Consider the following 15,898-nt stretch of genomic DNA (forward strand, 5'->3'; position numbering starts at 1 on the left):
TTCTTTGGTTTGCTTGTATGTTTTTTAAAGAGAGTCTGATGTAGACCTAGCTGGCTTTCAACCCCAGATTCTCCTGCCTCTACCTCCCAGGTGCCAGCAGTACAGGCATGCACTACCATTCCTGTTTTAAACTTACTAAATATATGGACTGAAGTATATTATTTAATAGCCAGGTCACACAGGTGTGAGCGGAATCTCCATGATCAGAGATGCAGGGTTGGGGGATGGGGACGTACCTGCACAGGCATCGGGGTCTCACTTCGTCCCTCATGTCCTTATCTGGTTATTCTTTGTCATCTCTTGTGTCCTCTTGGGTTGTCCTAGCTAAACTTAAGGTTTTGGCACCTTAAAAATCTCACAGAATTCTTTTTGTTTTGTTGTTCTTGTTTGTTATTGGTTTTGTTTTGAGACAGGGTCTCCCTGTGTAGCCCTGGCTGTCCCGGAACTCTATAAACCAGGCTGGCCTTGAACTCAAAGATCCGCCTGCCTCTGCCTCCCGGGTGCTGGGATTAAAGGTTTGCACATCTCGCAGAATTGTGACATGTGTTTAAAAGCCTCCTCCATGGGCCCCTCTGTGTCTGTCATTACATTCCGTGGGGACACATCCGTAGCGGTGGCCCTGTCCCTGCCGTTCGCCTCCCTTTCATGAACACTCGTCTCTGTGCTGTCTTCCCTGTCTGTGACTCTGATGCAGCTCTTGACGTCATTTCCCTGCAGTGTTTCTCCACAGGTGCTGTATTCTCTAACATTCCACACGGCTGCTTCTTGCCCTTTTCTCCCTTGCTCTTCTCTGCTGCCTGTGATCAGGCTGAACAGACTTTGGGTCTTTTCAGATTCTCTGGCTTTTTGTACATCAAAACAGTGGAACCCCTGTGGTAACCATCACTTGGGCAAAGAAGGGCTGGATTCCAGTACAGCAGAGAAAAAAGAACACGCCTGCCTGGTGGCACTTTTTATCCTTTACTTAAAAAGCCATAGCAGAGCAGCTGCCCTGTCCAATATCTGTCCCCTTAGTATTCTGCCTGTCTGTATGTGCCCAGAAGCTTTCACAGGCACACTTATGTATAGGAGGTTTCAGGGCTTGGTGATTTGCAGTTTGAATACCACCACAGTACCTGAACACAGCACCGTGTCCTACAACCTTGCCAATGCTGCTAACCCTCCTTGAGACAAGGGAGCCTGAAAAAGGAGCACTGCCTACATGGCAGGAGGCAGGCATTCCCCTTCCTCTGCCTCTTATTTCCTTTTTTAGGTGTTGAGCAAGGCTTGTCACACACTCCTGGGTCTAAGCCTCTGGAGTAGCTGAGACTGCAGGCACTTGCCACCAGTCATGTGAAGAGTGTCACACCGTTTAACAGCTTGAAACAACAAGCACTCTCATTGCCAGTACCATCCAATTTCCTATAGTATGAGCCAAATAAATCTTTTTAAAAATGTGACCCCACGTCAGGTATCTGTAGTAGTAACACAGAATAGTTAAGAAGGCTGGGAGATTTGCTGACTCAGGGCTGCAGTCAGTAGGCTCTGTCCATTGCCGGCTGTTGGCGGGAGACCATAATTTCTTACTGACTGAGCTCTCAGCACAGTTCCCTGGGAAGGAGAGCAGGGTGAAAATCAGTATTTGTGTGATAGCAATGTTTGGGGCAGGGGGCACACTTGCTCATGCAAGCAGAGGCCAGCCCATGGTGCATGTGTGGAAGTGAGGACAGCATCATTGGGTACCAGTCCTCACCTTCCACTCTGAGACAGGGTCTCCTTAGCCACAGGCTATCTGGCTCGTAACTGCCAGTGATTCTCTTTTGTCTTACTGTAGGAGTGGCCTGCAGTGGGGCAACAGACCCATGACCTACTGAGTTTGGCTTTTTATGAGTTCTGGGAACTGAAATCAGGTGGTCAGGCTGGAAGGAAAAAAAAATAAAAGTCTAAAACCCAGACTCCAAAGCCCAAATAGAAAAACTCTTAAGCTTCTCTGAGTTCCGAGTTCCCAAAAGGCAGTCCAACAGACAAGGTTAAACAAAGGTCCACATGACTCAAGGCCTTAGACCAGATATCACACCCTTGAGCTGTGTTGGCCTTCCTGTAGTCCAAAGAGGATCAGATAGTTATCAAATGTAGAAGTCCCCAGCCCAGGAGACAATTAACAAACTCATTTTCTCTGCAGCATCCTGCTTCATTGCACCTTGCCTGAAGCACACAACCATTGCCCTGTCCTGTGCAACCACAGAAGTTTTGTAATCTTGGGGCTTCCAGCCTTACAATTTCCCCTTATAAAAACACCCCTCAGGCCGGGCGTTGGTGGCGCGCGCCTTTAATCCCAGCACTCGGGAGGCAGAGGCAGGCGGATCTCTGTGAGTTTGAGGCCAGCCTGGTCTCCAGAGCAAGTGCCAGGATAAGCTCCAAAGCTACACAGAGAAACCCTGTCTCAAAAAACCAAAACCAAACCAAACCAAACCAAACCAAACAAAACACCCCTCAGTCGAAAGTGGGTACTCATTTGTTCTCGCACAAATGGGGTCCTTGCTTCGGCTCGTGTCCTTGAGTCAATAAAGAAACCTTTGTCCTTGGATTGAGTGAGTCGTCTCCTTGTTGGTGGCTTCTTTTTGGGGTTCCGAAATCTGGGCACAACAAGTGTTCAGTTTAATTTTAGTTTAGTTTTGCTTTATGGAGACAGGGTCTCAATGTGTAGCCTGGCTGGCCTGGAACTCACTATATAAACTTGGCTAGTCTTGAACTCGCAGAGATCCACCTGCCTCTGCCTCCTTCCCGGGTGCTGGGATTAATGTTCTACACCCACACATCCTGCGAGACATTAATTTTAAATAGGTAAATGTACATTCTTTGGCCAGCCTTTTGTTATAGCTTCAAGAATGTCAGTTGGAGCATTGGTCCCCGTGGTTCCTTGGAGTCTCAGAACGTTAACACACACACACACACACACACACACACACACACACACACACACACGCACACGCACACGCACGCGCACGCACACGCACACACACACGCGCACACACACGCACACACGCACACGCACGCACGCACACACGCACACACGCATGCATGCTCAGGGTCTCACACATGCTAAGCGTGTGTGCTACCAATGTGCATCCTGCACCCTACAAGTCCCTGACTTTCTTTTTTCCTTTTGACAAGGTGTCACTATGTAGCTCAGGCTAGCCTGGAACTCATGGGTGTAAATGTCTGACGGCCTGTCTCCCCATTTCACAGGCCCCCATGCCCAGCACACCTTGTTTGCTGTTGCTGTTTCCTTTAGAAGCTGTATTAATTATGACATTTCTCCCTTCTTTCCCCCCTGCAAATCCTCCCATCCGCACCCTCCCATCCCTTCAGATTCAGGGTCCCTCGTCTTCATCAGCTGTTACTGCAGACATGTGTTTGTATATTCATACATATGTTCCTAAATATAACCTGTCCAGTCCATATAATGTGACTTGCATGTGTCTTTTCAGGGTTAACTGTTTGGCCCTGGACGACCCGTTGCAACCGTTACTTTTAAAAGTGAGAAATCCTTTAGCAGTATAATGATGAGAGACTCCCAGTGGGTTTCTGTTTGGACCCAGCATTTTGCAATTGTATTCTCCAGGCTTGATGGTTAACTTTTATAAGCTGTTTTCCTTTACCAGTTCACTTCAAAGCTTCAACTTTGTTTCCCTATCTATGTTGCAATGTTTGTCTAATTTGGATGGAGGCTAAAGGTATAGTTCAGTGTTAGAACACTCAATACACTTGAGGTCCCAGGTTTGAATCCCAGTAACATAAACTATAGCTAATACAGGTTGAGATCAGACCCAGTTGATTTGTGGTGAAAACAACAGGAATTCATATACATATTTGCAAATCTTGGGTGTTGTAGTTTGAATGTAATTTGGCCCCATAATCTCATAGGGAGTGGCACTATTAGGAGGTGTGGCTTTGTTGGAGGAAGTGTGTCACTGTGGAGGCGGGCTTTGAGGTCTCATATATGCTCAAGCCATGCCCAGTGGCTCAGATCACTTCCTCTGAAACTGTAAGTTACCTAGTTTAACATTTTCCTTTATAAAGTTGCCTCAGTCATGGTGTCTCTTCACAGCAATAGAATCCCAAAGTAAGACACTGGGTTTCTAGTAATGTCAAATTTATACGTCAAAACTTAACCTACCTTGATCTCTGTGCACTGTTGTCTTCCACAAGTATTCCCCACCAGAACTTTTAACACCTCAAACACCAGGAACCTCTCTTCGTATCTGGCAGGCAGTCTATTCACAAAAGCCGGCCAGTTCTGTCTGACACAATCCTCTAGTTCCTCACTCCCCTTCCAGCCACAAAACTCCAGCTACCTTTCATCTTGGTTCTGTGGACCCCTCTTGATCTGCCTCCTGCTTCCCCCCTCAGCCCATTTGTCTATTTGCTGCAAGCAGGTCATAGCATGCCACCACCGTGTTTAAGACCCACTGGTGGCCACCTATCTTAGAGTAAAATCAAAACCACCCAGTGCCCTACAAAAGCTCCTGTGTGGTCTGGCCCCGCCCACCTCCGCTCCTGTTATTTCAGCCTTCAGGTCCCAAGCATCACCCACACAGGCCTCCTTGTTTTTCTAGCACTTATCAGGTAGGATCCCTCCGTGCACCGCAGTAGCGCAGTAGCTTCCCCGAGGATTCACTTCTGAAGTTGTTTGTATAGCTCACTGCCGCCTGTGGTGGAGGTGTGGCTCTCTTCACTCATGCTGAGAGGAGGTAGTGGGAGCCCTAAGGCCTTTTGGGGAGGAGCTGCTAGGGCTGAGGAGGGAGTCAGAAAGCGACTGCCTTTCGAGTGTGAGGGCCCACGATCAATCCTCAGTACCCACACATAAGATTGGCAGGCGTTGGTGTATACCAACACATACATGCGTGCACACCACACACACGCAAAACAAGAAAAAGAGTCTAGAGAGGTCGCCACTGGCCTTCCTACATACACCACGCTTTCCTGTCTCCATGTGACAGTGTGCCATCTGAAATAATGTGCACATCAGACCCCAGCTGACCCCAGCTGACCCCAGCATCGTGCTCTGCAGTCAATAGCCATGGCTTGCTTACACAGCCTCAGTTACTTTGTTCCAGTCACAGGAAATGCTCATTCAGTGCCTCACTTTCCTGAAGACTCCTCTCAGGAGACTTTCTGAAGACACCAAAATCACAGCATGCACCCAGCCAGCCAGTCCCTCCTTCCGTGTGCTTTTCTCCCTCCCTGCTTGGGAATCTGTTCCTGGAGAGCAGGAGTTTTGTCTCTTCTGCTTGTTGTGGGTAACTTGAATGAATGACGAAATGACACACTGTCACACTGCTATAATAAACACCCTTACAAAGGCAGTTTAAGGAAGAAAGGCCTTATTTGGCTCACAGTTCCAGGTTCCAGCCCATCATTCCCGGGGGGGGGGGAGTGGGGGACACGGGATGGGGGGGAAGGGGGGACTGATAGTCACTCCATGGTGGGGTGGGTGTGGTGACTCACCTTTAATCCCAGCACAGGTCAACCCGGATGTTGCATCCAGGTCCAGGCCAGCTAAGGTCCCACAGTGAGACCCACACTGGCCCTTTCTGCCTTAAAAAAAAAAGGCAGAAAGGGCCAGAGAGGTGGCTCGGTGGTTGAGAGCAATGACTGCTCTCGTAGAGGAGCAAGGTTCAATCTCCAGCACCCACATGGCAGCTCACAACTGTCAGTAACTCTTAAGATCTGACACCCTCACACAGACATACGTGCAGGCAAAACACCATTGCACATAAAATAAAGACAAATAAATTGCGTTTTTAAAAAGTCAGAAAGAGTGAATGGCATGTATGCTCACTCAAACCAGGACATGATGCCCCCAGCCCCTGCCTTGAGGGTTCTTCTCCCCACCTAAAGTAACCCAGGCAAACTCTCACTGGTCCTGGGCCCACAGGCTGCCTGCGCTTAGAAAAGTCCTCCCCGAGGCTCCTTTTGTTTGTTTGTTTGTTTTTCGCGACAGAGTTTCTCTGTGGCTTTGGAGGTTGTCGGTTGTCCTGGAACTAGCTCTTGTAGACCAGGCTGGTCTTGAACTCACAGAGATCCTCTGCCTCCCAGTGCTGGGATTAAAGGCCTGCGCCACCATTGCCCGGCTCCCTGAGGCTCTTCCCACGAGATCCTACAGCAGAGGTCCCCAGCCTTCCTGATCTTTTAACACAGTTCCTCATGGCGCGGTGACCCTCTACCATAAGATTCTTTGTTGTTAGTCCGCAGATGTAATTTTGCTACTGTTATGAACCCTGTGCAAGTGTCTGTGTTTTGTGGTGGTTGAAGGTCACCCTTGGAACCCAAAGGGCTCCAGACCCACGTGTTGAGAACTGCTGTTCTAGAGTGTTCTGCAGGACCCCCCAGTGTTTTATGGAGAGACCGGAAAACTTGCAGTCTGATGAGGCTATTGGGTAGAAATATAAAACCTCATCCTTAAATAAATCTCAGAATAAGGATACAATTATAGTTTAAGTGCCCAGTGAGGAAAAGACACCAGCAGCATCTACAGCAGACCTAGGGAGTGGTGGGAGGGGCTTGTGGGAGGGCTTCCCGGAGGGCGCAGCATTCAAATGGAGGGCCGGAGGCTGTGCCCAAGTTAGGTCGGGAAAGGTCTGCGAGGGAGCGCACGTGAGGCTGTGGAGAGTTCCCGGAACTGCAGAGGTGAGACTACTGAAGGGGGAAAGGGGCGAGCCAGCAACTGCAGGCCTCCTGCTGAGTGGTGAGGGGTGGGCGAGCAAACGGCTGTTTCAAGAACGAAAGGCCACACCACCTGCGCTTCGGTCTGTCCCGTGAAGCGGTTACCGGTGTCCCTGGGTTACTCCCTCGATGCCTCTGAGTTTTCTTTTCCTTATGGATTTCCAGGAGATGGCCTATTGAAGCCCAGGCTAGCTTTGAACTCCTAGTCGAGCCTTCACCTCTTAAGTGCTGCAATGGGACGCCACACTTGCTAACTTGTCTGGTTAATGCTGCTCTTGTTTTATGTACTCGGGGCGCGGGGGGGGGGGGTTTGAACCTGGGACCTTATTTGTGTGGCACGACCTTCCCCTCCAGTTTGGTTTGTTTTTAATGCAGCGATGAGCTGAGGGCCTGTCCTTCCCCTGGCAGGCCTCAGCTGGGCGAGCCTTTCCCAGTTAAACGCGGTTCCCCTGGAGGCCTGCGCTGGGAACTCTTGGATGGTGAGGGAGGGGGAGCACTGTTGGTTTGCCCTCAGCCCGGGCCAGGTGAGCCATGCTACCCCGCTACCCCGCTACCCCGCTACCCCGCTACCCCGCTACCCCGCTACCCCGCTACCCCGCTACCCCGCTACCTCTCTACCCGGGCGTCTTTTTCACTTAACCGAGTTCAAAGGAGCCGCGAGCGCAGTGTTTTCTCGCTGCCGCGGGCGCCTTGGGAGAAGGGGGAAGCTGGAAGTCGGTGGGGTTGTTTATGGGCCACCGGGGCAGGTAGAGAACCAGCGACGCGCGGCGGGGTGCCCCAGGCCGCCTGCAGTGGCAGCCGCCGCCCCTCTTCTTCCTGGGAGCCTCCCTCCCGCCCCTCTGGGCGAGCCGCGGCGGGCGGGGCGGGCGGTGGGGGCCGGGAACAGCTGCGGCGGGCGGGCGGGCGGGCGGGCGGGCGGGCGGGCGGGCGGGCGCCGGGCCGTGTGGAATGCGGGACCGGCTGCGCACCGGGACTTTTATGGAAACTTGCTGCTGGCGCGGCGGCCAGAGGGCTCGGGACGGCTGGGGCGGCGTGGGCAGCGCAGAGCCCGACGCGCGGCGCGGAGCAGGAGCAGGAGCAGGAGCAGGAGCAGCGGCGTGGGGCCCGGGCCGCAGGCGGGTAGGAGGGCTGGGTGGGGCGGCCACGGCGGGGATCCCGGCCGCGGGGAGCACTGCGCGGGGAGCACTCGCTCGCTCGCTCGCTGGCTCGCTCTCCCGGCGGGGCGGGGCGGGGAGGGGGTCCCTTACCAGGCCCGGGGGCGTCCGCTCCACCTGCGTCGGGACGGCCGAGTTTGGGGAGAGAAGGGTCCCAAGGTGGCCGAGTGCGCGTCCACTCGGGGTCCGAGCGGGTGAGTTCGCCGCGGCACCCGGCACGTGCCCGCCGCGGTCTCCGCCAGCCGCGGCTGTGGTTTTAACGAAATCACTGATGGATCCCTGTGGAAACTGGGGATTTATAGCCTGCTGTCCCCGGTCTCCACCTGGGTCCCCATCGCCAAGACCGGGATGTACTTGGAGGTTGAGCTGCTAGCTCTAGAAGTCGGAGTGAAGACACGGTGTGAATAAATTGTGAGATGTTCCAATGCAACGAATGCATATATATATAATATATATTATACATATATACATACACACGCGCATGAGAGAGAGAGAGAGAGAGAGAGAGAGAGAGAGAGAGAGAGAGAGAGAGAGAGAGAGAGAGAGGATCAAGTTGAGAGATTAGGTGACTTCTCGGTGGCTTTGAGATACGCATTTTATTTTTAAGGCCGCAATTGTGGACCAGGGTTGAGCGTAGATAATGTAGTAAAAATAGCATATGGCACGCCCTCCCAAAGTGTCTGCCCTTGGAAAAAGGCAGGCGGGCGAGAAAAGAGCCTACTGACCAGCTCTCTGACCGAAGTCATTCATCAGCCGCATTTTGTTAATGAGTTTATACAACAGGGGCCCATTGCGCGAGTCACAGCAGAAGTATATGTCTCAATAAAACCAACTCGAGGTTTTAAGATCGGCTTGATTGCACGAAATTGAGCGAGTTATATGAAAATTTCACCGACATTATTCTGCTGCTGTCAGAGAATTCAAACTGCATCTCTGATCCCCCCCCCCCCCCGCGCGTAGTGGGGTGTTTGATGTAACTGGTTCCTGCCGGGCAAGTACTCTTACCACCCAGTTGTTTCATATCCCTCTTTCTGCTTTTGAGACAGGATCTTATTAGGTTGTCCAGGCTAGCCTTGGACTTGCTCTGTATGGTACTGTGACTTCAGGGTGGTTGGAATTACAAGGCTGTACCCTCAGGCCCCCCTCTGTATTCTGTCTCTTGCCTGATGCTTCTGAGGGATCGTTAAGAGAAATGTGTGCAAATCTGGATTTTACCTGCAACAGTTGACTTAGAGAGCACAAGGCAAAAACTGCAACGGAATTATTGTAAACCTAGATTCCCTTCTAGCAGCTTTTGATACAATGCAATTTTAATAGATTTCTAGTGACACTGACTGCTTACCTTAAAATGGAATCTGTGCTATTTTAGAAAATTTGACATACAAGGCTGATCACTGTCAAAATGTATGTCATCTTGAGAAGACTATATTTAGCATCAGCCAAGGAATGCATTATCTAGGTTTTGAACAGTGCTTTGCCCTGGAATTTCATTTGAAGCATTTAGGTTAGGGCTTCATTTGTGAGCAACATGGAAACTATGTGTGTGCATTTGGGAGAGGTTAACTGGGGGTTTAGTTCACTCAGAACCAAGTGCCTGAAGTGACAGGCTCCATTTGTGGGGAGAAAGCTCTGTTATCTTTGAAAACCCTAAAAGAATAAAAAGCCCATCAAAACCGTATCAGTTATGGGTGCCTACGAGAATGAGTATAGGGTGCCTGTGAAAGAGTGGAATGCACAGCGTACATCTACCTGTGTTTGTAGGAGTCTCTTCGTGTCGTTTCATTGTGGAGCCATACACAAAGCTCCGTGGTTTCCTTTATAATTCAGAGGGGAATGACTTGCTACCTACCCACAAGTGAGTGTTTCTGTTCTTATTTGACCACTCTGGTCCACGCCACTTGCGTAGTTTGTCTCATGGCCTTTCTACTGGTTTTATTAGTTACATAGTGCACACATTTGAAATTGCTACCTTTAAATTTAAATGTCCACTGTGTAGTGTGGCTTATTTTATGGTCATGTATTTTTGACTCCATGTATGTGTGTGCACTGCGTGCATGCAGTGCCCACCGAGGCCAGGAGAGGGCACCAAAACTCCTGGTAGTGTACATCCTGGGATGGGAATCAGTGCCTTGCACATGCCAGGCCTGTACCTGTGGCAGTGTTCTTTCTATGCTCTAAAATGGGTGGCTTTAAACCCAGAAATTTATGTAAATTATACATCATGATTTTATCAAAATATAGTAGATACACACACACACACACACACACACACACACACACACGGTTGAAAACGGTGAGGACAGCAGGGCATGGTCCCAGCACTCAAGAGGCAGAAGCAGGCGGATCTCTGAGTTTGAAGCCAGCCTGGTCTGCAAGAGGTAGTTCCAGGACAGCCTCCAAAGCCACAAAGAAACCCTGTACCCTGACTCGAAAAACCAAGAAAAAAAAAAGAAAGAAACAAAAGAAAGAAAGTAACTCTTGTGAACTGACTGTCAGTTTGTCTCCCAGAGCAGCAGAAGATGGCCATGAATCAATAGCTAAAACAAATCAAATGATGCTAACTATGGAATTTAGAAAGCATTGGAAGAGGTTTGACAAAGAAGTCCTTTCTAGGACCTCTAGTCCTGGTTCCATTTATTTTTAGTAGGTTTTTTTTTTTTTTTTTTTTTTTTTTTTTTTGCCTCTGGAGCTGGCTCACTGTCTTGGCTTTACTAACCCGCAGTCACCTGAGAGGAAAGCCTAGATTACATTGGCCTGTGGGGTTGTCTGTGGGTAATTATCTTGACTACTGATGCAGGAGGGCCGCTCTCGTAGGCAGCACCCTCCCTAGGCAGGTGGCCCTGGGCTGTGGAAGAAAGCTAGCTGAACAGAAGCCTCAGTTGTTCCTGCCCTGACTTCCCTCAATGAGGCTTTGTGAGCTGGACAGGTAGCCAAGCTCACCCTTTCATTCCCAAGTTGTGTTCAGTCAGCGTGTTTTATCACAGTAACAGAATGAAAAGGAATTACTTAGTATTCTACTCTACTGCCCCACTCACTTGTTAGCCAGAGGCCCAGGTCTTCCCACACAAACTGGTCCTCGGTGAAGACGGTCTTCCATTTTAGATAGGGTAAGGAAGCTCGGACCTCCCCAGTAGTCACCATAACTCCTGGATGTTCTGAAGGCAATTTCCTGTCCCGGGTTTCTGATTGTGACTTTTTGTTGAGTATAAGCCTACCCCACTCTGTTCTGTTGTCTTAGGCAAGTAGTTCCCTTGAGGCTCCTTTGGCAGGATTACGAATGTCTTGTATAGGCTGATTGTTGATCCCATAGGTGTCCAGTTACCTCTGTCCATCAGTCTACTTGCTCAAGTATGACTCGAGCTTGCCCTGTGTCCTGCATGGTGTGGAAAACACTAACAGCATTGAGCACAACAGGTTTACTTGCCAGGGCTCCAGTGTGATAAATACACGTTTGAAAAGGATTGCAACCACATAAAGTCAGAATGTTATAAAGTTATTACAGAAGAATGTCAAGGCTGAAAAAAAATTTTTTGGACATCTCACAATTTTACAAAATGCCCTAATTCACATTAGCTGTCAACTTGATGGCCTGGAGTCACCTGGAAAGAATTTCAGTTGTGTTTTCATTTGGCTACATCTGTGTGAGATTCTCTTAGTTGACATAGGAGGACCCAGGTTGTCCTGGGTTGTATAAAGAAGCTACTGTGAGCAAGTGACAGCCATGTTCCACAGTTTCTACCTCCTGTCCTGCTTGAGTTCCTGTTCTAGCTCTCTTTAGTGACAGTGACCCGGAGTGTAAGCTAAGTCAAGTCTTTTCCTGCCCGAATTGTTTTTGGTCAGTGTTTTATGGAAACAATAGATGGACACAAGAATCTGACCTTTGATTTTTTCCTTTTGAGCTGTGGTGAAGTGAATGTAGGTTTATAGTGCACTTCTACTTGGTCTTTTAACAAGATGGGGTCTTGGCTATACAGACCTTGAACTTGAACTTCTAGCCTTGAACTCAGGCTTCTGAGTGCTGAGCAAGGCATTCATGGTCCCACCGGTTTGTAATTTTCACTAATTAAATATGATACAGTTGTATTTAAGTTTCTTTCTCTCTTTTTATTTATTTTGAGCCAGGGTCTTGCTGTGTAGCCAAGGCTAGCTTGGAGCTCATAGACATCTGTCTCGGCTTCCAAGTACTTCAATTCCAGACTTGCACTGCCCAAAGCTGGCTAAATGTGTGATTTGTTTGTTTGCTTGTTTTGTTTTTGTGTTTTGTACAAGTAGAAACTGATAAACGCTTAGGCTTAAATTTTGTGAAGTTCAAAACAATTTTGTTTCTTTCAAAGAGTTAGGTTTTAACATTTATTTGTTTATAGTTAGTTTTTCATTTAAAGCTTCCTTAAAGAGTTGAGGCAGCCCCATATTAGACACTAATCTCAGCACTGGGGGGCATGAGGAGGACTGGAAGTCAGGCTAGGCCAGGCCTGACCTACAAAGTGAGTTCAAGCCAGCTGTGGTACAAAATGAGACCATGCCTCCAAAATAAAAGAAAAGAAGAGAAGAAAGGAGAGAGGGAGAGAGGGAGAGAGGGAGAAAAGTCAGGGAAGGGAGGAAGGAGTCAGGCCAGCCTGGCTGGCATAGCAAGACCCTGCATCCAAGCGGGATGGGGACTGGAGGCAAAGAATGTGCATGCCACTGTCTGGACAGTTTTGGCTCTCCTGAGATGATTGACAGTACAATCACAATACGTGATGGACAGCTATGATTGCAAATTTGTGCATTATTTGCTGTTCTTGAAATGCTTTGGTTGCATAGCTAGAATGTGAAGGAAAAATAACACAGAGAAACAAATTAGTCCAATGCGTCTATAACAAGAGTTATTCTAGGTGGGGGAGGAGCGAAGCTCTGTGGTGGAATGCCTGTGTGGGAAGCCCCGAGTTCACACGGCCCAAGGTGGCTCAGTCAGTGGAGCACTTGTGTGTGCCCGTGTAAAGCCCACGGTGGCTCACACAAGCACTCCCAGCGTGCCAATGGGGAGATGGGAAGCAGAGTGAACAAGCCAATCCCTGCAGCTCAGAAAGCCCATCTCAAACAGGTAGAAGGTGAGAGGCAGTCCTCTGACTGACACACGAATGCTGTGGCACACATAAGGCTGAATTCAAACACACACACACACACACACACACACACACACACACACACACACACACACAGATAAAAATGGTGTCACACTAGTGTCCTGGTGTGAGAGCAAGTGCCAGCAAAGGCCAGAAGAGGGTGTCCTTAGTCGGGAACTGGAGTTATGGACCGTTGAAAGCTGCTGTGTGACTGCTAGGAATTGAACCTGGGTCCTGTGGAAGAGGCGCCGATCGATTTCTCCAGCTCATGTTCTTAGTACTCCAAGCCGCTTGCCTGGAATAACTTTACAACTACATAGGGTGGTACTGTGCTGCTGCTGCCGCCCCTCTGTGGCAGCCAGCGGTATTGCATCTTCCTGCTCAGACACGTAAGTCTGGTATCCTTTGGTATTCAGTTACTGGGCACAGAAAGGAATTTCAACCAGTTCTCATTTAGCATTCTAAATATAGTGAGTAGGTCCCAGTCTCAGTTTTTACTTTCTAGAATGGGAATTGACTTGATTTGAAAGGATGCTCTTTGCTGTAGTTAGTGACTCTTAAAAAGGTGTTCTCGGAACCCTGTACCGTAGGGTCTGCGACATCACCAATTTCCAGCCATTTCCTTTATAGATTTCAATTAAGACAACATACCATAGCAATTCAAGTGAGGAAGCAGGTAGAAGAACGTGCTTCTCTCTTGTTAAACCAGATACAGAAGAGTTTTCAGAACTGTAACACAGTACTGCTCCTCAGGTTGTCTTTACTTTGGAAATAGTTACTTTCATGAGGTTTTGTGGTGATAATGGTGTTTGTAAGGGGCTGGAGAGGTGGCTCTGGCTGCCCTTCCAGAGGTCCTGAGTTCTATTCTCATCCACCGTATACGGTGGCTCACAACCGGCTACAATGAACTTTAGCGCCCTCTTCTGGTGTGTAGGGATAAATGCCAAAGCACCGGAAACATAATAAAAGTTTTTTTTAATTGGAATTTTATTTCAGTGAACAAGTAAATTTATAGTTGATCATCATATCTGTAGATAAATTTATGTAAGTCAAACTTATCCGGCATCTTCAAAAACAGACCTGGCGGGGCGGTGGTGGTGCACGCCTTTAGTCCCAGCACTCGGGAGGGAGGCAGAGGCAGGCGGATCTCTGTGAGTTCGAGGCCAGCCTGGTCTCCAGAGTGAGTTCCCGGACAGGATCCAAAGTACACAGAGAAACCCTGTCTCAAAAAACCAAACCAAACAGAACCAAACAAAACCTCCCAAAACAACAACAAAAAAATCAGGCCTGTGCTTGAGCCCCGAGCCGCAGATATTCAAACCCCTCCTTCAGGCAGAGATTCACTTTGATGTCTTTCTATTATTAACGCAGTTTCTGATCTCAGAACAGAAAGTGGCTAGAGAGATGGCTCAGCAGATAAGGGTGCTCACAGCCACGCCCGGGGACCTGCGTGCCACGCTTGAGAGCCACATGGTATTAGGAGAGCTGATTCCTCAGAACTGACCTTTGACCTGTAGATGTGTCCTGTGGCACAGGCATGCCCAGATTCATATGCAGATACGTGAATCAGTAAATTTTATATTTATTTCTGTGGTATCCTGTCGGGACTTTGAGTTTGTCACCGTATAATAGGAGCAGGGACTGACCCTAGCAGCCAAAAGATGCTCAGCAAACATTTCTGGATTTACATATTTATCAGTTCTTTAAAGATTTATTTGTTTTATTTCATGTATGCGAGCATTTTGCCTACATGTATGTCTGTGCACCGTGTACATGCCTGGTGTTTGCAGAAACCGGAGTTAACAGATGGTTCAAGGCAGCCATGTGGGTGCTGGGAACTGAACCTGGGTCCTCTGCAGGAGGAGACGGTGCTTTCAACTGCAGAGCCAAGAGTTCAAAATCAGGGCTGTGAGTTCCAGCACAGCCAGGACGGTGTAGAGAGACCCTGACTTCTTGTTTTCTATTTTTTGAGGACCTTTTCATTGTTTACTTTATGATGTCATCAAGTGAGACTTATCAACTCTTTTGAGTGGTTAATCAGTCCTTTGCATGGCAGGGACATGATTGGATAGGAGGGTGCTGCATGCATTGTGAGCAGGTGTGGTGTGGTGACTGACTAAGGACGCATGTCTGAAGTAGAGGTGTCTGTAGGACAAGCGGTGCTGAAATACATGATACACAAGTCTGTGAAGCAGACTGTATTTTATCAGACAAGCTGGTCCCTGTTGGAACCTGCGACAAGTTACACACACACACACACACACACACACACACGCACGCACGCACGCACACACACACACACACACACACACACACACACACGCACACGCACGCACGCACGCACACACCACACACTCACACGCACGCACGCACGCACGCGCACACACACACACACACACTCACACACACACGCACACGCGCACGCACACACACACACACACACCACACACACACACACACACTCGCACGCACGCACGCACGCGCGCGCGCGCACACACACACACACGCACGCACGCACGCACGCACGCACGCACGCACGCACGCACGCACACGGGGTGGGGGCTGCATGAGAACCTGGACACAGTCTGTCGCTAGAGACAGACCAGAAGAGCCATAGATGGCATTACGGTGGAACTTCTAGACGCTAGTACCAAGAATTTACACTTACAGCTGTCCTGCTGGTAATCCATATTAGTTAGACACCTTGCATAGATAACGGGAGCCCTGTTGGGAGTGGAAGTGAGTATGCTTTCCTTGCATCCTGGCACCTCTTGAAAAGGAGTTGATAATTTGAAAATAGTTGCCAGGGTTGTGAAGGAAAGTAAACTGTTAAAATGGATACTACCCATCTGTAGGACGTAGAGAAATACTGTATTTCTGGTAAGCATGGTTGTGTTGAACTGGGGAGAAGCTCCCTGCAAAAGAAAACAA

The sequence above is a fragment of the Cricetulus griseus genome (assembly GCF_003668045.3).
Source record: "Cricetulus griseus strain 17A/GY chromosome 1 unlocalized genomic scaffold, alternate assembly CriGri-PICRH-1.0 chr1_0, whole genome shotgun sequence".
NCBI lineage: Eukaryota > Metazoa > Chordata > Mammalia > Rodentia > Cricetidae > Cricetulus > Cricetulus griseus.